This window comes from Callithrix jacchus, chromosome 16, assembly GCF_049354715.1.
Source record: "Callithrix jacchus isolate 240 chromosome 16, calJac240_pri, whole genome shotgun sequence".
NCBI classification, from domain to species: Eukaryota; Metazoa; Chordata; class Mammalia; order Primates; family Cebidae; genus Callithrix; species Callithrix jacchus.
The window spans coordinates 22,602,422-22,629,796 of record NC_133517.1 but is presented as its reverse complement, the minus strand read 5'-3'; the positions used below and the strand labels follow the sequence as shown (position 1 = coordinate 22,629,796).

The window sequence follows — 27,375 nt, the reverse complement described above, 5'->3', positions numbered from 1 at the left end:
AAACATTAACGTTGACTAATTAGGTGACAACAGCCCTGAGTAGAATAAACATTAGCATAGTCTCTCCATTAAAAAAAAATTTTTTTTTTTTAGATGGAGTTTCATTTTAGTGCCCAGGCTGGAGTGCAATGGAACAATCTCAGCTCACCGCAACCTCCACCTCTTCAAGCAATTATCCTGCCTCAGCCTCCCAAATAGCTGAGATTACAGGCATGCACCACCACACTTGGCTAATTTTTTTTTTTGTATTTTTAGTAGAGATGGCATTTCTCCATGTTGGGCATTTCTCTCTCAGGCTGGTCTTGAACTCCCGACCTCAGGTGATCCGCCTGTCTTGGCCTCCCAAAGTAAAGGCTGGGATTACAGGTGTGAGCCACCACGTGGGCCTAAAAATGATTTTTTTTTTTAACAGCCGGGCATAGCGGCTCATGCCTGTAATCCCAGCACTTTTCAAGACAAAGTTGGTAGGATCACTTGAGGCCAAGAGTTCAAAACCAGCCTGGTCAATACAGTGAGATCTGGTCTCTACAAAAAAAAAATTAAGAAAAATTAGCCAGGTGTAGTATGGTACATGCCTGTAGTCCCAAATACTCAGGAGGCTGAGGCAGGAGGATCCCTTGAGCCTGAGTTCAGAGCTGCAGTGACCTATGATTGTGCCACTGCACTCCCGTCTGGGTGACAGAATGAGATTTTGCCTGTAAAAAAAAAAATACATATGTGGATCACGAGGTCAAGAGATTGAGACCATCCTGGTCAACATGGTGAAACCCTGTCTCTACTAAAAATACAAAAAATTAGCTGGGCATGGTGGCACACGCCTGTAATCCCAGCTACTCGGGAGGCTGAGGCAGGCGAATTGCCTGAATCCAGGAGGCGGAGGTTGCGGTGAGCTGAGATCACGCCATTGCACTCCAGCCTGGGTAACAAGAGCGAAACTCCGTCTCAAAAAAAAAAAAAACCATTATATATATATATATATATATATACACACACACACACACACACACACACACACACACATACATACAGGCAGGATCTTGCTTTGTTGCCAGGCTGTTCTCAAACTCTTGGCCTCGAGCAGTCCTCCCACTTCCCCACCCAGAGTAACTGGGACTACGGGTGTAAGCCACCATGCCCAGCTCTTTCCATTTTAAATGATGTAGACAGAGAAACTGGTCAGTTGAAAAGTTCAGGAAATGACTTGTTTTAAAATGTTAGCAAATAGATGCTTCATATTTTCTCTCAGAATTCCCCGCAAAACAAGAGGGAAAATACAAAAGAAAAGAGAAAGCCCACACTATCTGAAGACAGAAAGCCGATGGTGGAATGGGGAACAGGTAGAGAGGGTAGAAGGCAAAGCCTAAGAGCCTTCAGAGAACAGCAGACAGGAATGAGCTGACCTAATCTACAGAATCGAAGAAAAGGCCCAGAATTTGATGCAATAGGCAAGAGGTAAGAGGCTACTTTTCTGGAAAATCTGAATGGTCCTGGAGAAAATAGCTGCTGCTGCTGCTACAATCGAAAAAGCTGGCTCAGCTTTAGTAAGTCTGCTATGGCTTGAATGTTTTGTCCCCTCCAAACTCAAGTTGAAACTTAATCCCCAAAGCAAAGGTTTTGGGAGGTGGGGCCTTTGGTAAGGTGTTTAGGATTAATGCCACTATAAAAAGGGCTTGCAGGAGTGGGTTTACTGTCTTCCAATCACTCTTTTGCCATATGAGGACACAGTATTCCTCCCTTCTGGAGAATGCACCATTCAGAGCACCATCTTGGAAGCAGAGATCAGACACCAAACCTGCTGGCACATTGTTCTTGGACTTCCTAGCCTGTAGAGCTGTGAGAAATAAATTTCTGTTCCTTATACATTACCCAGTCTCAGGTATTCTGTTACAGCAGCACAAATGGACTAAGGCAAAGTCTCACTAAGATACTCAAAACTTTTACTCAGTTTTTAACATATTTTTTTAGTGTCTCATTCCTAAATAATCATGAAATGCTTGAGGAAAACCTCTAACATAAAGGACCAAAGTGAAAACAACAACAACAACAAAATGAAACTAAAAAACTCAGGAAACAGAAGTGAGGAATAGACAAATGGGTTTTGTCTATTAAAAGAAAAACAAATCTTCAAAGAGATATAAGGTGTATGTATGAAACACAAACAAGACACTTAAACAAAAAAGACTAAAAAGCACAATCAGGGAATAAGAAAGATCTCTCAGAAACTAAAAATTACAGTTAGAACAAAAATTTCAATAGTAATGTTGGCAAGTAAAGTTGACAAAGTCTTACAGAAAACAGACCAAAAATACCAAGGTGGGCAAAAGGAAAAAAACTAAGAAAATTAAAGGACCAATCCAAAAGGTGCCACATACAACTAATCAAAGATCTAGAAAGAAAAAAGGCCAGCATGGTGGCAAATGCCTGTAATCCCAGCACTTTGCAAGGCCAAGGCAGGTGGATCATTTAAGGTCAGGAATACCAGACCAGCCTTGCCAGCATGGTAACACCCATCTCCACTAAAAATACAAAAAATAGCCAGGTGCAGTGATGTACCTGTAATCCTAGCTGCTTGGGAGGCTGAGGCAGGAGAATCATTTGAACCCCAGAGGCAGAGGCTGCTGTGAACTCCAGCCTGTGTGACAGAGTGAGACTCTACCTAAAAAAAAAAAAAATATATATATATATATATATTTCTTTGATAATTTCACCAAATAGAAATAAGAAATTTCCCAAGAAATTCCATAATTAAAAGGTCCATTGAGTACATAGCACAATAGCAAAATAAAATGTATAAAAAAGAAGATCTGAAAAGCTTCCAGAGAGGCAGCAACAGGTCACGTACAAAAGTTCAGGAATAAGAATGGCATGGCCTTTTAACAGCAACAGTGGAAACTAGAAGACAAGGGAGCAATGCTTCTAAAAGTCAGAAGGAAAACAATTTTCAGCCAGAGTTCTATAACCAGCCAAACTATCACTCAATTGTGAAGGGAGACTACAGGTATTTTAAAACAGCATAAGGTTAAAAAAATTACCTCCCATGCACGCTGTCTCAGGAAGCTATTAGACTATGCAATCTACCAAAATTACAAAATATGCCAAAAACAGCAGCAGCAAAGGATCCAGTCCAGGTAAGAGACAAAGAACATTTCAAAGATGACAACTGTGTAGCAGCATCCCAGATTGGAACTAAAGGACAGAGGACTCCTGGAAGAAGGTTCTAGCAGGGAAACAGAGCTGAAAGATTCTAGTCTGCTAGATTTGACTGAAAAATTTTATGGCAAGGCTACTACAGGGTTAAGAAGAATTAGAGACAAATTCAAAAAACATTAGTGCCAGGTGTGGTGGCTCACACCTGTAATCTCAACACTTTGGGAGGCCAAGATTGGTGGATCACCTGGGGTCAGGAGTTCAAAACCAATCTGGCCAACATGGTGAAACTCTGTCTCTACTAAAAACATAAAAATTAGCTGGGCATGGTGGCATATGCCTGTGATCTCAGCTACTTCAGAGGCTGAGGCAGGAGAATCACTTAAACCTGGGAGGCAAAAGTTGCAGTGAGCTGAGATTGTGCCATTGCACTCTAGCCGGGGCAAAAAGAGTGAAACTCTGTCTCAAAAAAACAAAAAACAAAAATAACATTTGCACTTAATAATGAATATAGTGGACAAAGGAGCATCCTAGTTACTACATGAAGTGGAGAGGGTGGAATATTTACAGCCTGAGAGAGAAGTCCCTGTCCTATAACACAATTGTAGAGCTAATCCATAGATAGGATATGGACTGGTATTTTTCAAATTATTTGACCAAGACCCACATTTTACATTATAAACCAGTAAGAAACACATTTTACATTATAAACCAGAACCATTTTACATGGTGAGCCAGAAGTATAAAAAAGTGCCATGAAACAATATTATCTCTTTTTTATATACAATACATTTTGATATTTTCAAGTTTATTTTATTCCAAGCTTTTAAATGCTGCTAACAACCCACTAAATTGACTTCATGAGTCACTAATGGGTTACAACCCACACTTTTAAAAACACTGCCAAAAACTCTGGTCTCTTTTATTAAAAAGAAAAAATAAAACACTTCTGGAGTAGAGAATTGGAGAAGGCAGGGACAATGGCAAGAAAATTACAGACTGATAGTGAATGGGAAGAAAGCTGTTACAGGTGAAGGGAAGGTAAGTAAAGGCTCAAAAGCAGGAAGACAAAGTGTAGAAGGAGAAGACAGGAAAATGGAGACAGAAAGGGAGGTTGGAGACTAAACATGAAAGGTCATAGACTTGATCATTACTATGCTGAGTCTGATGTTACTCCAACAGCAATGGAGATACAAAAAATGTGGGGCAGTGGTGTCCCAGCAAACTGCAGTGCTATCCATATCATCTCATAAAGACTGACTTGTTAATTTTATATGCATAAAAATTACATAAATTAAAAACATAGAGCCAGGCATGCTGGCTCATGACCATAATTTGAGTGCTTTGGGAGGCTGAGGTGGGAGGATCACTTGGAGCCAAGAATTCAAGATTGGCCTAGACAACATAGTGACACCTCATCTTTACCAAAAATATCAAAATCAGCCAGACATGTTGGCATACATCTGTAATCCCAGCTATTTGGGAGGCTGAGGTGAGAGGATTGCTTGGGGCTAGGAGTTTGAGGCACAGGGAGCCATGATCATGCCACTGTACTCCAGTCTGGGCAACAGAATGAGACCCTGTCTCTAAAAAACAAACACAAATTAATGAAGAAATATGTAACACATGACTAGAAATGAAGAGAAGTGTTCAGTGAACCAACTGAGGTTCATTTTATTTATATTTTCTCCTAAACCTTCCATGAAAAAAATAATAAATTGAACGGTTTAGTCCTTGAGGAAAAAGAGCAAGCAAGAGATATCCTTTCCTTTTTTTTTTTTTTTTTTTTGGCTTTTTGTTTTTTTCCTTTTTGTGGAGAATGAGGTCTCGCTATATTGCCCAGGCAGGTCTTGAACTCCTGGGCTCAAGCTATCCTCCACCTCTGCCTCCCTAAGAGCTGGGATTACAGGCGTGAGCCACAGCTCCCAGCCCTTTCTTTCACTTCGTGATCTATTACAGTAATACAGATAACTCTTTATATCTAAGATTCAGCCTTAAGAAACTTTTCCTACTTTTTTAAGCATCTGGGGCTCTCTTCCCACTAGGCTTTTGTACTTGATGTTCCTTTGACCTGTAATGTACTTCCCAAGGACTGACATCACACTGGTTGTTACTGAGCTTGAGAAGCCTGAACCCAAAGCTAGATCAGGTGCCCCTGCTATGGGGCCCTGGGGCACTGCCCCCATCCTCGCACCTTTTACCTTAGATTATAATTGTTTATTTATCTTTACAATTAGACCATAACTTCATTGAGGGCAGAAGCTACGTGGATCTTGATTATTACCAAAACCCCGTCTACTGGTACTGTGCCTAACCCATGGGGATACTCAATAAACAAATAAATATACTCAACAAAGCTTTTGCTTAGCGCACCAACATATACTTTTATTTTTTTCTTATTTTTTTGAATTTTTAATAGAGACAGGGTCTCACTATGTTGCTCAGGCTGGTCTCAAATTCCTAGGCTCAAGCAATCCACCTGCTTTGGCCTCCCAAAGTGCTGGGATTAAAGGTATGAGCCACCGTGCCAAGCCCCACAAACATATAATTTTCTTTTTTTGAGATGGAGTCTCACTCTGTTGCCCAGCCTAGAGTGTAGTGGTGAGATCTCAGCTTACTGCAACTCCCACCTTCCAAATTCAAGTGATTCTTGTACCTCAGCCTCCTGAGTAGCTGGGATTATAGGTGCCCACTACCACATGTGGCTTTTTGTACTTTCGGTAGAGACAGGGTTTCACTATGTTCGTCAGACTGGTCTCGAACACCTGACCTCAAGTGATCTGCCCACCTTGGCCTCCTAAAGTGTTGTGATTACAGGTGTGAGCCACTGTGTCTGGCCTCAACATATAATTTTACTCTGATACTAAAGCTTAGATCTGAAAAGTCAAAATCCGCTCCAAGCAAGAGCAATCAATTTGTACTCTCTGCCTATTCTATTAAGTAAATTGATCAAAATGTCCAGACTGATTCTGTAGAAACGTTGCCCAAAATTAAGTTAAATAAGGAAGGCAATGTGAAGGTTTGGACTTGAACTAATAAAGGGCTATTGTGGGTTAAGAAAGGTAGGCATGCAATTAAAATAGGACTTTAAGATTAGTCTCTCCTGCTATGCAGGGTGGAATGGGGGAAATTTTTTCCTCCGTTTTTCTTTAGCCTACTTTTTTTTTTTTGAGACAGAGTCTCACTCTGTCAGCCAGGCTAGAGTGCAGTGGTGCTATCTCAGCTTACCACAGCCTCCAACTCCCGGGTTCAAGTGATTCTTCCGCCTTAGCCTCCCAAGTAGCTGGGGCTACAGGCGTGTGCCACCATGCCTGGCTAATTTTCATATTTTTAGTAGAGATAGGGTTTTGCTACGTTGGCCAGACTGGTCTTGAACTCCTGATCTCAAGTGATACAACCGCCTTGACCTCCCAAAATGCTGAGATTACAGGCATGAGCCACCATGCCTGGCCTCAGCCTACTTTTTAAGGTGTGAGTAGATGACCATAGTAACATGAGCAATCAAGCACAAAGGCTGAATTTGCATGGACAAAGCTTAGTATACATTAAATTAACAAACATTTTTGAGGTGCTACTATGTTCTATGAACTGCGCTATATTATAATCCAAACAAACTTTATAAACTATAAGCTGACATATAATGAAATGAATAAAAATTGCTAAGAGCCAAGCTACATTAATGTGTCTGGTATAGTAAGGGGAGTCAATGATGCTTAAGTACAAATGAGAAAGAAACTATATAAAATGACTGAACTTAACATTATTTTCATAGAACTAAATCACATTTTTCTTATTCTGTTCCTACTTTGTTAATGTTTCTGTATCAGTAAGTAATTTTAATGACAACTACGATTCTTGCCGCTGTAAATGAGCTGAAGCCTGTTGAATGTGTCTTAGGGAGTTGCAGACTTCCTTATGGACTAGAGGAGTATAGAGAATGACATCTGAAAGAGGTAATTCTGGTATAAAAATGTGTACTATTGTTTCAAAGTAGTTTGTTCCCACCAAAATTTATGTGGAAATTTAACTGTCAGTTTAACTGATATGGATTGGCTGTGTCCCCACCCAAATCTCATCTTAAATTGTAGTTCCCATAATCTCCACACATGGTGGGAGGGTCCCAGTTGTAGGTAATTCAATCATGGCGGCAGTTTCCCCCATACTATTCTCATGATAGTAAGTCAGTAAGTTCTCACAAGATCTGATGGTTTTATAAGGGGCTTCCCCCTTTGCTCAGTTCTCATTCTTCTCTCTCCTGATAGCATGTGAAGGAGGACATGTTTGCTTTCCCTTCCACCACGATTATAAGGTTCTTGAGGCCTCCCAGCCATGTTGAACTGTTAGTCAATTAATCTGTTTCCTTTATAAGTTATCCAGTGTTGAGTATGTCTTTATTAGCAGTGAGAATAGATTAATACAGTAACAATGTTGGGAAATAGAACCTTTAAGAGGTGGAGCTTAATGAGGGGCATTTGGGTCAAGGGAGCTCTGACTTTGTGGGTGGTTTGATACCATTCATGTGGTATTGAATGGGTTCTTACTCTCACGAGATGGGATTAGTTCTCTCAGGAATGGATTACTTTCCACAAGAGCAAGCAGCTTGTTATAAAGTAAGGACATCCTTCATATTTGGCCACTTACCATGTGTCTGCTTCCCTTTTGACCTTCCACCATGTTATAGTGCAGCAAGACAACCCTTGTCAGAATCCAGTGCCATGTCCTTGAACTTCCCAGTCTTCAGAACAATGAGCCAAATCAAATAAAGAGGTTTCTCTTTTCTTTATAAATTACACAGCCTTGTGGATCATGAGGTCAGGAGTTCAAGACCAACCTGGACAACATGGTGAAACCCCATCTCTACTAAAAATGCAAAAAATTAGGCAGGTATGGTGGCACGTGCCTATAATCCCAGCTACTCTGGAGGCTGGGACAGGAGAATCACTTGAACACAGGAGGTGGAGGTTGTGGTGAATAGAAATCATGCCATTTGTCCTACAGTCTTGTACTAGAGCAAGACTCTGTCTCAAAAATAAATAAATAAATAAATAAATTGCGGCCGGGCGCGGTGGCTCAAGCCTGTAATCCCAGCACTTTGGGAGGCCGAGGGAGGTGGATCACAAGGTCAAGAGATCAAGACCATCCTGGTCAATATGGTGAAACCCCATCTCTACTAAAAATACAAAAAATTAGCTGGGCATGGTGGCGCATGCCTGTAATCCCAGCTACTAAGTAGGCTGAGGCAGGAGAATTGCCTGAACCCAGGAGGTGGAGGTTGCGGTGAGCTGAGATCGCGCCATTGCACTCCAGCCTGGGTAACAAGAGCGAAACTCCATCACACACACACAAAAAAAGAATAAAAAAAAAAAGAATAAATTACCCAGCCTCAAGGATTCTGTTACAGCAACACAAAATGAACTACAGCAATGTGTTAGGATAGAAGCAACCAGAGGTGACAATGATGGAAACACAGAAGAAAGGCAAGTATTTCAGTTCTGGGAGGCAGTGCAGGAAGGGTAAAATGATTACAGGAAAGATGTGCTAAAGAAAGTGACTCTTGAGCCAGTTCTGCCTAGTGAACAACAGAAGGACAAGTATACCAGGCACAAGCAGGGTTCATTAGCATAGTCTGTGAGGAAGTAACTACCACTGTTGGAGCTGAGAGCATAAGCCTGGGAATGCCAGTAGATAAGCGAGGTCAGAGAATCACAATGAACCTAACAAGCCATGCTAAAGACCTTGGACTTGATCTTGAAGGAAATGAAGACGGTATTTATGCATAGGAATGACAACAGTCACAACTGCACTTTAGAGCACTTTGAAGCAATATGCAGAATGGGGGGTGTCAAGATTAAGTAAAGAGGTATCATTTAAGAGGAGGCCACTGAGAGAGGCAGAAAATGTTAAGGGTTTCAAAATACTATGATAGAATTGGTACAGATGGGATAGACGAGAAATATTTACAAAGTAAAATCAGGAGAGCTTTGTAAATGATAAAATACACGCAGTAAAAGAGACCAAGAAGTCTAGAATGCCTCTCAGGTTTCTGTGTGGGTGATAAGACCATAAATTGAATAGGGACAATAAAAGGAAAATGAAATTGGTGAAAATGTGGGGGAGAAGCATCAAGAACACAATATATTTTGTTTTATAGATGTTGAATCTGAACTACCTGTGGGATAGCACTATATTAAGCTAGTTATCTAGTATTAGGCAATTAGACATACCACTCTGAAGGATAAAAGATAAAAGGCTGAGCATGGTGGCTCATGCCTGTAATCCTAGCACTTTGGGAGGCTAGGCTGGTGGATTGCCTCAGTTCAGGAGTTCGAGACCAGCCTGGGCAACACGGTGAAACCTTGTCACTATTAAAACACAAAAAATTAGCCAGGCATGGCAGCATGTACCTGTAGTCCCTGCTACTTGGAAGGCTGAGGCAAGAGAATTGCTTGAACCCTGGAGGCAGAGGTTGCAGTGAGCTGAGATGGCACCCCTGCATTCTAACCTGGGTGACAAAAAAACAAAAAGACAAAGGTCCAGGTAGGAGCCATGCATCTGCTAATCCACTCAAGATGCATATAATACAGCCTGAAGAGTAGCTTTAATCACCCATACAGAACTAGTGTAGCCCAAAGAAAAGGCAGTGAGCTGAAGTCAGATACCTCAGGTTCAATGTTAGGGGGAATGGGCTTATCATCTAATATCAGGAGTCATCCTTAAAGAATTTTCTGGCTGGGCATGGTGGCTCATGCCACCCCATAATCCCGGCACTTTGGGAGGCCGAGGAGGGAGAATCACAAGGTCAGGAGTTCGAGACCAGCCTGACCAACATGGTAAAACCCCATCTCTACTAAAAATACAAAAGTTAGCCAGGTGCAGTGGCGTGTGCTTGTAATTCCAGCTACTCAGGAGGTTGAGGGCAGGAGAATTGCTTGAACCTGGGAGGTGGAGGTTGCAGTGAGCCAAGATCGCACCACTGCACTCCAGCCTGGGCAACAGAGGGAGACTCCATCTCAAAAAAAAATTTTTTTCCTTTGCTATTATCCAGAACTCTTCCTTACCACTTCTTAGAATTTTTTTGTTTAAGAGACTTGGTCTCACACCTTGTTGCCCAAGCTGGTCTTGAACTCCTGAGCTCAAGCGATCCTCCTGCCTCAGCTTTCCAAAGTGCTGGGATTATAGGTGTAAGCCACCACACCTGGCCAGCTTCTTAGGATTTAATAAAGAAAAACTCGTGTTATATATCTTCCTTTGAAATAATTTGTAACAGAGAAACAAAGTCAAGAAAATAAAATTTTATCTATTAACACTATTGGGCGGGGCACAGTGGCTCACGCCTGTAATCCCAGCACTTTGAGAGGCCGGGAAGGGGGATCACTTGAGGTCAGGAATTCAAGACCAGCCTGGCCAACATGGTGAAACCGTGCCTCTATAAAAAAAATATAAAAATCAGCCGGGTGTGCTGGCACACACCTATAATCCCAGCTACTTGGGAGGCCGAGGCAGAAGAATTGTTTGAACCCAGGAGCTTGAAGTGAACCAAGATCACGCCACTTGAGTGACAGAGCAAGACTCCATCTCAAAAAAAAAAAAAAAGGCTAGGTGCTGTGGCTTACGCCTGTAATCTCAGCACTTTGGGAGTCCAAGGCAGGTGGATCACCTGAGAGCAGGAGTTCAAGAGGTTGCAGCAAGCCAAGATCGCACCATTGCACTCCAGCCTGGGCAACAAGAGCAAAATTTGATCTCAAAAGGAAAAAAATCCAGAATATTATTGGCTGGGCACAGTGGCTCTTGCCTATAATCCCAATACTTTGGGAGGCCACAACAAGAGAAGCCCTTGAACCCAGGTATTCAAGACCAGCCTGGGCAACATAGCAAGGCCTTGCTCTACTAAAAAAAAAGTTTTAATTTTTAAAAAAGTAGCTGGACACGGTGGCAAATGCCTGTAGTTCCAGCTACTGGGGAGGCTAATGAAGGAGGATTGTTTGAGCCTAGGAGTTCAAGGCTGCAGTGAACTAAGATGGCACCACTGTACTCCAGCCTGGGCAACAGAGCAAGACCCTGTCTCAAAAATATATATATATATATAATATATAATAAATATATATTATATATTATGATACATAACATATAATACATTTTATATATTATATAAATATTATATGTAACATATATGTTTTATATATATATATATAATATAATGTATATAATATATACAGGCTCACGCCTGTAATCCCAGCACTTTGGGAGGCCAAGGCAGGTGGATCATGAGGTCAAGAGATCGAGATCATCCTGGTCAACATGGTGAAACCCCATCTCTACTAAAAATACAAAAATTAGCTGGGCATGGTGGTGCACGTCTGTGATTCCATCTACTCAGGAGGCTGAGGCAGGAGGATCACTTGAACCCAGGATGCAGTGGTTGCAGAGCTGAAATACCACCACTGCACTCCAGCCTGGCAACAGAGCAAGACTCCATCTCAAAAAAAAAAAAAAAAATCTATATATATATATACACACATGCACACATATATATACACACACATATATATACACATATACATATATAAACACATATATACACATATATATTAATTACTGACATTTATTGAGCACCGACTTGTTACAAAAATAAAACAGTATTTGTACATAATCTATATATATCCTCCTGTATAATTTAAGTCATATCTAGATTACTTAAAATACCTAATACAATGTAAATGTTATGTAAGTCATTGCTGTACTGTGTTTGTTATTTGTATTATATTTATTGTTACATTGTTAATTTTTTTTAACTTTTTTTTTTTTAAGATGGGGTTTCACTATGATGGCCAGGCTGGTCTTGAACTCCTGACCTCAGGTGATCCACCCACCTCGGCCTCCCAAAGTGCTAGGATTACAGGCGTGAACCACCGCGCCTGGCATTTTTTAATATGTTTAATCTGCATATGCAGAATCCTCAGATATGGAGGGCTGACTGTATTCTAAGCTTAATAACATGCCTGTGAGGTATGTCACATTTCTATATCTATTCTACAGGTGAAGAGACTCATTTATAAATAATAGATGAACCACCATTTGAAGTATAATCTGGTTAAGAAGTCCACAGCTCCCATTCTTAACTACTGTTAAACATAATCCCCCACATCAGCTAAAAATAGATAATGAGTCACTGAAGCCAACTTGTTTCTTCTACACATAACAATGCCTGCATCAATGACATTCATTCCATTTGTGACTGTCTTATAACATGTAAATTTTAAAGACAGTATTCTGTTTTTACATATTATTACACCAACATTTGGATAGATGTATTGAGTGCCACTGTCCAAAAATTCAATTCTTCTTTAATCATAGAAAGAAACATCTAAATTGAAACCTGACAAGTAACATTTAATGATATTTTGAATGTATTTCTGAAGGGTTAAGAAAAAAAAAAGCAAGAAAATACAATATGCTGACATGAAAAAAATGGCTTTTTAATATCAAAATGTCAAGTCTGTAGCTAACTACCTTAGGTGAAATGGGAAAGTGCTTCTTGCTTTTTCTTTTTCTTTTCTTTTTTTTTCGAGACAGAGTTTCACTCTGTTGCCCAGGCTGTAATGCAATGGCGCAATCTTGGCTCACTGCAATCTCCACCTCCAGGGTTCAAGCAATTCTCCTGCCACAGCCTCCCGAGTAGCTGGGATTACAGCCATGCGCCACCATTCCTGGCTAATTTTGTATTTTTAGTAGAGATGGGTTTCTCCAGGTTGGTCAAGCTGGTCTGGACCTCCCAACCTCAAATGACCCGCCCGCCTTGGCCTCCCAAAGTGTTGGGATTACAGGTGTGAGCCATCACGCCCAGCCTGATTTTTCATCTATAAAGTAAGAAAATACAATATGCTGACATGTAAGTCTGAAAGTAAGTCAAAAGTAAGTCTGAAAGTCTATTTAATACTGTCTATTCAAAAAGGGCTAGATCTGGTAGGTCCTACAGGGGCAGCCGGGCATGGTGGCTCAACCTGTAATCTCAGCACTTTGGGAGGCCCAGATGGGTGGATCACCTGAGGTCAGGAGTTTGAGATGAGCCTGGCCAACATGGTGAAACCCCGTCTCTACTAAAAATACAAAAATTAGCTGGGTGTGGTGGACCACGCCTGTAATCTCAGATACATGGGAGGCTGAGGCAGGAGAATCGCTTGAACCTGGGAGGCAGAGGTTGCAGTAAGCAGAGATCAAGCCACTGCACTCCAGCCTGGATGACAGAGTGAGACTCCATGGCAAAAAATAGAAAGTTTAAAAAATCAAAAAAACAAAGGTTTAGGGGCAAATGCTAACTAGGGTAGTACAGAATTGCCCAACAGATACATATACTCGGCACAAGCACCCAAAAACCTTCTCCAAGAAACCCAAGCTTTATAATTTAACCATTAAAAGCACATGAGAAGAGACCTCCGCTAAACAAATACAACATCCTTTTCATTAAGGATTTGGGAAATCTGTCATTTTAAGAGAGCTATATGCCTGATAGATTGTTCTACTTCTGTAAAAACTTACACAATCAACTATAATGATTCATAACCACAATTCACTACCTAATTTTGTGTTTTGCAACTTATTTTCCACTTTTCCCTCCTTTTAAAATTGAACTATATATATATATATGAACAGTCTACACTATTGGCCCCTTAATCTCGGGATACATTCCAAGATTCTCAATGGATGCCTGAAACCACAGATAGTACCAAACTCTACATAGACTATGTTTTTTTCATATATATATATATATATACACATACATACATACACATACACCTATGATAAAGTTTAATTTATGAAGTTGGCACAGTAAAAAGTTAACAATAACTGATAATAAAAGAATAATTATAACATCATACAGCAATAAAAGTTATGTGAATGTGGTCTCTCTCAAAATATCTTATTGTACACTATGCACCTACTTTGAACAACAGTTGACCTCTAATAACTGAACTGCAGAAAGCAAAACTATGGATAAGGGGGAGTACTGTAGGCAGAATTATGATAAATGAACTTTAATAGCAAGAGTTTAAATTTTTTTTGGAAACCCACAGTACCTTTGGATGGTTTGCCTCCTACTTTTCCCAGGAAACCTCAAATGAATGTGTGAAGAGATAGAAAAACAATTTTAATAGAAGTGGAAAGAAAATTTATTTGAGTCTTTACAATTTTAACAATTTTTGAACAAGGTATACCATATAAATAAAATTTCACATGGCATTATTTGAAGCCAAGCACTGGCTTCCTTTAAAAACAAAGATGACCAGCTGGGTATGGTGGCTCAAGCTTGTAATCCCAGCACTTTAGGATGCTGAGGCGGGTGGATCATGAGGTAAAGAGATCAAGACCATCCTGGCCAACATGGTGAAACACCGTATCTACTAAAAATAAAAAAATTATCTGGGCTTGGTGGTGTGCACCTGTAGTCTCAGCTACTCTGGAGGCTGAGGCAGGAGAATCGCTTGAACCTAGAAGGCGGAGATTGCAGTGAACCGACATTGCATCACCACACTCCAGCCAGGTGACAGAGCAAGATTCCATCTCAAAAAAAAAAAAAAAAAAGATGACCAACCATGCTGATCCACATCTAACAATCACACCACACATCATTTCAAAGTGATAAAACACACACACACACATTTTAAAAAATTTATGTTACTATTAATTTTTACTAGAACTCACACGGATCCAGAAAAAAATGCAACAAAAAGCAGTGATAGTTTATCCAACAACTTTGCACGATCTGAGCCACATTTCCAAACTGCTTGTCACTGTGATTCCTGCAACAAATTCCACCAGTACATTTTAGAACTTTTGCAAATTAAATTAGATGTACTTATTCACCTCAATTCATCCCTGGTGAATGGCTGTGTGGAACTCTAAATTTAAGTACAACTGCATTACTGTTCTCTAGTTCATGTAGAATAATTCTTGGATTCATGGCAATGCCAAGCTAAATGACACTGCAAAGAAACCCTTTGTTTTCAAATAAATCAGTGCTTGGATTTAGATAATGCTCTAAAGAATCTTATTCATGCAGTGTACCCTCGTTAAAATTGAAAAAGTTGGGAACAACAAAAACTTCCACCTTGATTAAAATAATAATCTTTAAAGTTTGTTTTTTCCACATAAGTTTAATATAACCATAGAATTTTAGAGGTAGAAGAAACTTTGAGTAATTTACAAAGAAAATAAAATCACTTACTAAGAGTTACTGAAATTAGTGAAGCTAATGGTATAACCCAAGCCTTCTAGATTCCGTAGCTAAAGCTATTAAATATTATAGAACATAATGAACAGATTAATATCAGCCAACATTTATTTATCAAATGGCTACTTTGTGCCCTTCACTATGCCAAGCATTTTTACATCCATCATTCCTTTCCTAAATCATTTCATAGGATTAGAAAAGACTTACTAGAACAATCACATTCACTCCTTTGGACGTTCAGTGTTGCTAACAGGGGTGACTGCCACATGATCAAAATGGAAAGAGATAATTTGATTACTATAATAACTATATAGTAACTATACTACTGAAGAAGATGTGTTTCAACAACACTTCACTCTCAGAAATTTCTGTCCCAGAGGCAGCAATAGATTTAGAAGGCCGAGGTATGCATTGCTGGGCACCAACCTCTTTGCCAAGACCTGCAAAGACTACTGCAGCTTCTTCCTCCTTCATCTACTTCTGTACTTTCCCCACTATCACATTCTTGGCTCCATTCTTCTGTTTGTTATCCAATCTACACTTTCTCCTGAATTGCTATCCCCTCCAATAATGTAGAAATGATGCAACTTTTCTGGCTATATGTAACATGCACACTTTGTAGAATTTTTCCTCTGCATTCCCATCCATATCCTCTATCAGCCCAGGCTGAATGGCCTTCCAACATGGCCATTATTATAAAATAGGATTAATTAAGAGATCATTCTAACTACAAGAAGATTTTGAAAAATAACTAAAATGTGCATATTTGCTTTTTATTTTTAAATTATTCTTAATTTTTTGAGACACACTCTCACTCTGTTGCCCAGGCTGGAGTGCAGTGGCACAATCTTGGCTCACTGCAACCTCTGCCTCCCAGGTTCAAGCAATTCTCCTGCTTCAGGCTCCTGAGTAGCTGAGACTACAGGTGTGCACCACCATGCCGAGCTAAGCAAAGCTAAATTATATTGTTTTCACAAGTTCATGGTCAGTGGCACTAAAATATTCAAATACTTTTAGTTGAGGAAAAGAATTTACTGGTATTTATATGTTAAAACATTTTTAATTGCCTCCAGCAACTAGATTTCACATGGTCTTTCTACCACTGCAAATTTTGACAAGTCTATTTCTTATAATTCTTGTAGGTGCAAATCAAATAACGTTCCAATGAAAAACAAGTAACAAAATTTAACTGCTTACCATTTCTAATTGTCATGAAGATTCAGTGTGTTCTGTCACATTTTTTTGGAGATGTCATCTCAACCACGTTAGCAAGTAAACTTTTAATTCCTAACAAGGTTCTCAAAATATGAATGCTAGTTTATTTGAGATGGGTGGCAATACTGTTTAAAAGCCTATTCTACTAGTAAATTCCAGCATATTCTACTAGTAAATCCTAATACATAGACACAAAAGAATTACAGACTTGAGAAAACACCACTAAACATAAGCTACACTTAAATATTAATATCCAAAGGTTCTTTACCTTTCTTTAAGTAAATAATTTTCAAATTTAATTTGGTTTGAACAGCCCATTAAGACAACATAGGTTTCCATTTGAGTTATCTTGATAATAAATTTTCCTGTTTATTCTAATATGAAACACTAAAATAGTGCTTTAAAAATTATTTAGGGTAATAACTAGACAGAAGATCAACAAGGAGAAAGATACGAACAACACTATAAACGAATTAAACCTAATAGACATCTATAGAACATTCCACCTAACAGCAGCAGAATACATTTTCTTCTCATGTACACATGGAATATTCTTCAAGATAGTCCATATATTATCCCATAAGAAGTTCTCATTAAATTAAAAAGTACAAAAATCATACAAAGTGTGTTCTCTGACAACAATGCAATTAAATTAGAAACCAGATAACAAAGGAAATCTGGTAAATTCACAAATATGTGAAAATGAAATAATATACTTTCAAGTAATCAATGGGTTAATGAGGAAATCACAAGGAAAATTACAAAATACTTTTGGCCAGGTGCAGTGGCTCACACCTGCAATCCAGCACTTTGGGAGGCTGAGGTGGGTGGATCACCTGAGATCAGGAGTTTGAGACCAGCTTGGCCAACATGGCAAAACCCCATCTCTACTAAAAATACAAAAAAAAAAAAAAAAATTAGCTGAGTGTGGTGACAGACACCTGTAATCCCAGCTACTCATGAGGCTGAAGCAGGAGAATCACTTGAACCCAGAAGGGGAAGGTTGCAGTGAGCTGAGATTGCACCACTGCACTCCAGAGCGAGACTGCCTCAAAAATACAAAACAAACAAACAAAAAACAGTGCTGAGACAACTGGATATACATATGCAAAGAATGAAGTTGGACCCCTACCTCACACCATAAACAAAAATTAACTCAAAACAAATCATAGATCCAAAAGTAAGACCTAGAACTATGAAGCTCTTAGAAGAAAACATAGGGGTTTTCTTCTGTGACCTTGAGTTAAGTGATTATTTCTTAGATTATGTGACACCAAAAGCACAAGCAACAAAAAAAAAAATGAGTAAATGGGTTCCATTAAAAATTAACACTTTTATGCTCCAAGGAGATCATTAAGAAAGTGAAAAGAAAACCCATAGAAGAAAATATTTGTCAATTATATGTCTCATAAGAGACATATATTCAGAATATACAAAGAATTCTTATAATTCAACAATAAAATTTCCAAAATAATTTTTTAATAAGGAAAGAATCTAAATAGACATTTCTATAACGAAGAAGCCAATAAGTACCTGAAAAAATCCTCAACATCAATAGACTTTTGGAAAGTGAAAATCAAAAACATGATGAGCTATCACTTCACATCCATTTAAATGGCTGAAATACACAGAAAAGTGTTGGTGAGGATTTAGAGAAATTTGAAACTCCATACACTACTGGTGAGATTGTAAAATAAGGTAGGGCTGCATGTGGCAGCTCAAAAAAGTGCTGGGTGGCTGGTGTAATCCCAGCACTTTGAGAGGCCGAGGCAGGTGGATCACCTGAGGCCAGGAGTTTGAAGCCTAGCCAACATGGTGAAACCTCATCTTTACTAAAAATATAAAAAATAAGCTGAGCATGGTGGCACTTGCCTGTAATCCCAGCTACTCAGAAGGCTGAGGCAAGAGAATTGCTTGAACCCAAGAGGTGGAGGTTGCAGTGAGCTGAGATTGCACCACTGTATTCCAGCCTGGGTGACAGAAGTGAAACTCCAGCTCAAAAAATAAATAAATAGGCCAGGCACAGTGGCCCACGCCTGTAATTCCAGCACTTTGGGAGGCTGAGGTGGGCAGATCATGAAGTCAAGAGTTCAAGACCAGCCTGACCAACACGGTGAAAGCTCATCTCTAATAAAAATACAAAAATTAGCCATCTGTAATCCCAGCTACTCAGGAGGCTGAGGCAGGGGAATTGCTCGAACCTGGGAGGCAGAGGTTGCAGTGAGCTGAGATTGTGCCACTGCACTCCAGCCTGGGTGAAAGAGCGAGACTCCATCTCAAAAACAAAACAAAACAAAAAAATTAATTAATGTAGGCTTCTAGAAAACAGTCTGGCAACTCCTCAAAGAGTTAAACAAGAGTTTCCATATGACCCAACACTTCTGCTCCTAGGTATACATCTAAGGGAAATTAAAACATATATGTTCATACAAAAACTTACTCAAAAATATTCATAGAAGTATTATACGTAATAGCAAAAAGGTGAAAACCCAAACATTAATCAATAGATTAATGAATAAGCAAAATATGGCATATTCATATAACTTTTTTTTTTTTTGAGACAGAGTCTCACTTTATTGCCAGGCTAGAGTGCAGTGGCACAATCTTGGCTCACTGAAACCTCCACCTCCCGGGTTCAAGGGATTCTCCTGCCTCATTCTCCCAAGTAGCTAGGACTACAAATGCATATCACCACACCTAGCTAATTTTCGTATTTTTAGTAGGGATGGGGTTTTACCATGTTGGCCAGGATGGTCTGGATCTCCTGACCTTGTGATCCGCCCACCTCAGCCTCCCAAAGTGCTGGGATTACAGATGAGTGCCACTGTGCCCAGCCCAGAAATTGGGCTCAATCTGTTGCCCAGGCTGGAGTGCAATGGTGTGATCAGAGTTTAGTGGGTGAACTCCTGGGCTCAAGCAATCCTCCCACCTCAGCCTCCTAAGTAGCTAGGACTGCAGGGACACTATACCACATTTGGCTATTTTGTTGCTGTTTTGTTGTTGGGGTGGGGGTCTCACTCTATTACCCAGGTTGGTCTTGAAACCCTAGCCTCAAGCAATCCTCCCACCTTAGCATGCCAATAGCTGGATATTTTTCACCAATAAAAAGAAATGGGCCAAGGTGGGTGGATCACAAGGTCAGGAGATCGAGACCATCCTGGCCAACATGATGAAACCCTGTCTCTACTAAAAATACAAAAATTAGCCAGGTATGGTGGTGCATGCCTGTAGTCCCAGATACTTGGGAGGCTGAGGCAGGAGAATTGCTTGAAACAGGGAGGTGGAGGTTGCAGTGAGCTGAGATCTTACAATTGCACTCCAGCCTCGGTGACAAGAATGAAACCACCTCAAAAACAAAAGAAAATAAAGTACCACATGCTACAACATGGATGAGCCTTGAAAACATTACACTAAGTGAAAGAAGCCACTCACAAAAAGATCATATATTGTATGATTATATTTTTTAAATAAAATGTCCAAAATAGGCAAATCTGCAGAGAACCTCCACCTCCCGGGTTCAAGGGATTCTCCTGCCTCATTCTCCCAAGTAGCTGGAACTACAAATGCATATCACCACACCTAGCTAATTTTTGTATTTTTAGTAGGGATGGGGTAATTCGTCATTGCTAGGGGCTGGTTGGAAGGAGAGGTGGGAATGATAATGGGTCCAGGGTTTCTTTTGGGGATGATGAAAGTTGTGGAATTAGATAGTGGTGATGGCTCCATAGCTCTGTGAATAAACCACTGAATTGTGGTTTAAAAAGCAACTTTAATGGTATGTGAATTATATCTCAATAAAGCTGTTATTTTTAAGTGTTAAGTGTAAATTACTCTAGTGTATGCTGTGGGTTTATTCTGTCTTCTCCATTTACTATTTGTGACTTTTTACTTCTTTTTAAACTTTCCCAATCATTTTAATTTTCTCAGCGTCTTTCTCACCATCTGTCTTAGTCCATTTGTGCTGCTATAATAGAATACCTGACACTGGGTAATTTATAAAGAATAGAAATTTGTGTCTCACAGTTCTGGAGGTTGGGAAGTCCAAGATCAAGGTGTCAGCAACTGTTTAGGGCCTCTTGCTGTGTCCTTGCATGGAGGAGGGTAGAAAGGGCAAAGAGGACAAACTCTGTGTCCTCACATGGCAGAAAGCAAGAAATCTGCTCCCAAAAGCCATTTTCACCACAGCATTCATCCACTCACGAGGGCAGAGCCCTTGTGACCTAAACACCTCCCAAAAGGCCCTACCTCCCAATGCTGCTGCATTGGGGATTAAGTTTCCAACACATACATTTTGGGAGACACATCCAGACCATACCACCATCTTTGCCCAGGACCATAATACATTTTATTAGATAAGAGAATCATAGGATATTGAAGTATATAAGAATTCAGACCTGGTGCATGGAGGGTCATGCCTATAATCCCAGCACTTTGAGAGGCCAAGGTGGGCAGATCACTCGGGCCCAGGAATTCAAGACCAGCCTGGACAACACAGCAAAACCCTGTTGTCTACAAAAAATACAAAAATTATCCAGGTGGTGTGCACCTGTAGTCCCAGCTATTCAGGAGGCTTAGGTGGCAGGGTCACTTGAGCCTAGGAGATCAAGGCTGCAGTAAGCCAAGATTGTACCACTGCACTCCAGCCTGGGCAATAGAGCAATACCCTGTCTCAAAATAAAAAACAAAAAACAAAAACAAACAAACAAAATTCAGATCTAACATGTTCTACCATACTTGGTTAATCGGAACTTACTCCATTATCTACAAAAACCCATGATATACCTGCATTAGCTAACATGCAACAGAATTCAACAAAGTTATTGCTCTGTTTCCACGGATTAATATAAGTGGTACTGGTTATCGTTGTTGGGTTTTAGAATATAACAATAGTACTTGTTATCACTGGTAAAGTTCACTGGACATTGATTACTAATAGCAGGAGTTTGATGGTTCTGCAAAACAGCATAAGATATTCAAATTCTATAGGTTCAGGATTTAACAGAATCAGCTTCTAATTCTTTTTTTTTTTTTTAACAGACAGGGTCTTACTCTGTCAATCACGCTGGATTGCAGAGGAGCAATCACACCTCACTGTAACCTCAAACTCCTGAGCTCAAGTGATCCTCCTGCTTCAGCTTTCCAAATTGTTGGGGCTACAGGTACATGTCATGACACCCAGCTAAATATAGAAGCTTTAGTCTTTTTCTGTTAGATACAAAATACGTATTCAAAACATTTTAGTCAGCTTCCTTCTTGAAATCTGGCACAAGTTTCTAGATTAAAACACTAATATGATTTCACAATGATAAAGTAAAAATGAAAACCGATTTTCAAACTCATGTAACCACTGCCTCAACAGCAGATGGTACTCTGGGTTATTTGTTCATCACTTCTGCCTGTTCTTTCTGATGAGGGGCTTTGAGAGGAGTCAGCTCTTACCCCCTTATCACTAATACAGGGAAACCTCGTGGTAAAGTCCAAGAGACCTGTTCAGATCAGCTCTGACCCGTGTTGGCCACACACAGCAACCTAGAAACCTCACTATGCCCAAGTTGCTCATCTGAAAAATAAAACAACCTACCTATCCCATAGCATTATTATGAGTATTTAATAAAATAATGTCTCTAAAGCACCCAGCATATGGTAGGAACTCAATAAATATTAGTGCCTTTTTCTTTGTTTTCTGAGAGATAAAATGTAGGTCATACATGATAACAACTACAAAAATCCTGATGAAAGAAAACATTTGGCTTAACATGTACAACTTGAAAGGGGCACAATTATCTAAATACGAAAAGTAAACCAACCTTTATTTTCTAAAAGCACCAAACTCATATAATTTTAAGTAGGTAAATTATAACCATGATGATAGGACACAAGATAATCATGGGGGGAAAGACAAACTGACGTTGTAGTAATTGCATTGGTATTATCTAAGAGTTTTTAATTAGGAAACAACTAAGTATCCAGTTGGCAAAATACTGCAGATAATTTCAATTAAATGGTTCTTCCAATAAGCCAGCAATAATTTAAGGTTTGGCTGTATTTGCAGTACGAGAATTTCCTAATGGAAGCCTTCGTAATGAATCTTAGTCACAGCATTCGAGAGCGCTGAAGGAGAACAAAGCCATGGCATGGCGCCTGCAAATTACTACTGGTCCTTTGGGACTAGACTACACATGCATTCTTAAAAAAAAATTTTAAACAACAACTTTACTAATGGCTATGTATGGAAAAAGAACACTATATATATATATAAAAGAACACTTGTAAAAGTCAGGAAACTCTGGGGCATGATTTTAAAGATTATTTTAACAATGGGTTATATCTTTACAAGGTTAAAAAATAAAAACCATAGTGAGAAGTTGGCTTCCCACCCATCCTTAGCCACCCATTCTCATCCCCCACCCCAAACAGAGAAACACTGCCAATTTTTCTTTCTTTCTTTTCTTTTTTGAGACAGAGTCTCACTCTGTCAGCCAGGCTGGAGTACAGTGGCGCGATCTCCGCACACTGCAACCTCCGCCCCCTGGAATCAAGCAATTCTCCCTGCCTCAGCCTCCTGAGTAGCTGAGATTACAGGTGAACACCACCGTGCCAAGTTAATTTTTGTATTTTTAGTAGAGACAGGGTTTCATCATATTGGCCAGGCTGGTCTCGAACTTCTGACTTGAGGTGATCCACCCGCCTTGGGCTCCCAAAGTGCTGGAATTATAGGCGTGAGCCACCATGCCCAGCCTACACTGCCAATGTCTTATGTGTCTTTCCAGAGTCTTTTTACATATAATCAAGCAAAACATAATATATTCTTTTTTCCTGGTCTTTCCACACAAAAAGGTAGCATTTTATACACAGTGTTGTGCATCTCACAGGCAAATGTTTAATCCTAACATGTCCAGTGAAAGCAATAAATAATTTCAATGGGACAGAGACTTTAATTCACACTTATTTATTTTATTTTTTTCCCTTTTTCTTTTTTTACTCATAAGTGCAAGTTGAATATTTATTTTATTTTTTATTTATTTTCTTGAGACAGAGTCTTGCTTTGTCACCCAGGTTGGAGTGCCGTGGTGTGGTCTCGGCTCACTGCAATCTCCACCTCCCTGGTTCAAACAATTCTCCTGCCTCAGGCTCCCAAGTAGCTAGGACTAAAGACGTCTGCCACCGTGCCCTGCTAATTTTTGTATTTTTAGTAGAGACGAGGTTTCACCATGTTGGCCAGGCTGGTCTCAAACTCCTGACCTTGTGATCCACCCTCCTCATCTTCCCAAAGTGCTGGGATTACAGGTGTGAGCCACCATGCCCAGCTTTAGTGGACTTTTAAAAGGAGAAAGAGTCCAGGTATGGTGGCTCACGCTTGTAATCCCAGTGTTCTGGGAAGCTGAGGCAGGAGGATGGATTGAGGCCAGGAGTTTCAGACCAGCCTGGGAAACAGGACCCTCACTAGACCCTGTCTCCAAAAAAAGAAAAAATTTTAAATAATTGGGCATAGTGTCATGAGCTGTAGTCCTAATTTAAAAAAATTAAAATTAAAGGAAGACTAGAAATAAATGATGTTAATATCAGCAAAAGTCAGAAATAATAGAAATCTAAAGGGGAGACAAAGTTCAAAGGGAAAAGGAGTGGCAGTCTAATAAATCTTAAAAACTTTTCTCTGCTAAAACATTGCAATACCTTGTCTTTCATCAGTTAAAAAAAAATTTCCTTACAGACACACACAAAAATAAATCAAATATTGGTGGGAAGAGAGAGTAGAATAAAAAGAGATCAATTAGAAATGAGAGAAAGGTACTTGTGAATGGACTAAATTATCAACTGTGTACAGCTACATACACGTAGAATTACAAAACGTAAGAGCTATATGCTTTTTTTGAGATGAAGTCTTGCTCTGTCCCCAAGCTTGAGTGCAGTGACTCGATCTTGGCTCACTGCAACCTCCGCCTCCTGGGTTCAAGCAATTCTCCTGCCTCAGCCTCCCAAGCAGCTGAGACTATAGGCATGCACCACCATACCCAGTAAATTATTGTATTTTTAGTAGAGGGGGGTTTCACCATGTTGGCCAGGATGGTCTTGATCTCTTGACTTCATGATCCACCCACCTCAGCCTCCTAAAGTGCTGGGATTACAGTCATGAGCCACCACGCCCGGCCTAAAAGCTATTTTTAACAAATTATAACAGCTCGGCAAGTGGTTCACACCTATAATCTCAGCACTTTGGATGGCTAAGGATGTAGGATCGCTTAAGACCAGGAGTTTAAGATCAGCCTGGGCAACATGGTGAGACCCCCATCTCTACAAAAAATAAACAAAATTAGCCAGGTGTAGTGTATGTACCTGTATTCCCAGCTACTTGGGAGGCTCAGGTTGGTGGATTGCTTGAGCCTGGCAAGTTGAGGCTACAGTATGTTAAGATTGTACCACTGCACTCTAACTAACGTGATAGAGGAAGACCCATTTTAAAAAAATAATAATAATAACAAAATCTTACTTCTGAATGTTTATTAACAATGGTACCTGATAGAGTTTAGGTATTTGTTTCTGCCCAAATGTTTATTAACAATGGTACCTGATAGAGTTTAGGTATTTATTTCTGCCCAAATCTCATGTTGAACTGAAATCCCCAATGCTGGAGATGGAGTCTGGTGCAAGGTGTTCAGATCATGGGGAGGATCCCTAATGGCTTGGTGTCATCTTTACCATAGTGAGCCATTTAAAAATGTGTGGCACCTCCACCTCCCAACTCTTACTCTTGCTCCTGTTCTTGCCATGTGATGTCCCTACTCTCCCTTTGTGTTCTGCCATGATTGTAAGCTTCCTGAGGCTTCCCCAGAAGCAGATGCTTCAGGTACAGCCTGCAGAATGATGGGCCAATCAAACCTCTTTTCTTATAAATTACTCAGTCTCAGGTACTTTTTTATAGCAATGCAAGAACGACCCAATACAGTACCAGTTCCAATAAGCAAATCATATAGTACTTCCATGTTTAAGAAGCACCATGTTGTTGGGAGGCTGAATAAAAACATATTTTCGAAAGCTTTTCTGCTGATGTTCATGAGAAAATAGGCCTTTACTCCCAGTGCAGCTTAAGAAGCCATTGTCTCAGTGTGGAGCTTCCTATAACATCTGGCCCACGCACCTTTGGCATGCAGTCAGCTTTTTGGGCCTGATCCTCTACCTCCACCTCTTGCAAGAGTCTCCAGCAGAGAACCTAGCATTCCTGAACCAGTACTGTTTCCTCTGTAAGTCCCAAGGATCTGATCCAAGGTCTCACCAGTGCATATCTCTACTGATAAAAATCTGGAAGGAAGTGGTTGGGAATCCTGACATACCACTTCTCAAAGATTGCTAACCTTTGATCCAAGATACCCTTCTTAGTCTTTAACTTACTTGAAAACAAAAAGGTTATTTTAAAGCCTGATAGAACTTTGGATGTATTTTCTAAAGGGAACCCAAGGGAGTTAGCTTTCAGACCAAAATGCTCTATTCAACCCATAATATGACTACATCTTTAACTGGGGGAAAAAAAACAGCACAGAACAATGCTTTTGCAATGACACAAGCTATACTATAAAATTTAAAGCTATATGTATATATATATATATATACTTTAAATTTTATAGTTCATGCCAGTGCTTAAGAAAAAAGAGCTTATTTAGAGAAGAGGAGGTGGGTGTGGACTTCTGTGGATATTTTGAAAGAAATTACTAGGTATTCTCAAGGGCTTTGAAGGTTGAAACCACTAGTTCTTTATAATGTCTACGTTTCTTCCCAAACTAAAAGTTTTCCTTTCCCTTATTAAAGGCTTGCTTTTAAGTGTATCACCATGATTAGTATCCATTTTGCTTAAGACCAAAATGAAGAGAGTGAGATAGAGAAAAGACAGAAATTTTCTTGATGCAAGAGGTGGAAGAAGAGGAAAAAAGAACAAGGTTTAAAAAGGAGACCAAACACTCAGAAAACAGGGGAGGCCACAAAGGGCGCAGAAGTCCACACCTGCTGTAGATTGTAGGCTGTAGATTGTGTACTCACACCTTGGGGGAAGAAAAGGGAATGAAGAGATATGAGCACAGACCCCCACTGTCTGGAAAGAGTGGTGGCTTTAGTATGTGAAGGAGGAGCTGTGTGCATGAAATTATACTAAGTCAAGTGTTACTGACTTGGAGACAGCCTATAATATAATGGGATCACAAGAAACTTCAGGGTCACCGATTTCCACCATTGGTGGCAGTGCCGTTTAAACCAATTATACTATAACAATGTACTCATTATTAGACAAGTATTTCAAAACATCTCAAGTTCAGCTGTTCTAATTTCTTGTTTTGTTTGTGAGACAAGGTCTCATTCTGTAACCCAGGCTGGAGTGCAGTGGCACAATCAAGGCTCACTGAAACCTCCCCATCTCCAGCTAAAGCAATCCTCCCACCTCAGCCTTCCTAGTAGCTGGGGCCACAGGTGTGTGCCACCACACCTGGCTAATTTTGTGTGTGTGTGTGTGTGTGTGTGTGTGTATATATATATTTTTTTTTTTAAGACAGAGTTTTGCTCTTGTCACCCAGGCTGGAGTGCAGTGGTGCGATCTCAGCTCACTGCAACCTCTGCCTCCCGGGTCAAAGCGATTCTCCTGCCTCAGCCTTCCAAGTAGCTGGGATTATAGGCCCAGCTAATTTTTTGTATTTTAATAGAGACAAAGTTTCACCATGTTGGCCAGGCTAGTCTCAAACTCCTAACCTCAGGTGATCTGCCCGCCTTGGTCTCCCAAAGTGCTGGGATTACAGGCATGGGCC

General features: G+C 40.0%; 1 protein-coding gene across 23 annotated transcripts in view; it reads right to left on the bottom strand.

Moving 5' to 3' along the window:
* Positions 1-27,375, bottom strand: part of SGK3 (serum/glucocorticoid regulated kinase family member 3) — a 199,643-nt gene that overhangs the window by 116,226 nt on the left and 56,042 nt on the right. For 6 of the 23 annotated variants that reach the window (XM_078352553.1, XM_078352563.1, XM_078352555.1 and 3 more), the window contains one exon: positions 2,554-2,656. The exons of the other annotated variants lie outside the window; for them this stretch is intronic. The gene's annotated coding sequence lies outside the window, so the exon portion shown is untranslated. The remainder of the gene's footprint in view (positions 1-2,553; positions 2,657-27,375) is intronic. 23 annotated transcript variants of the gene reach the window in all.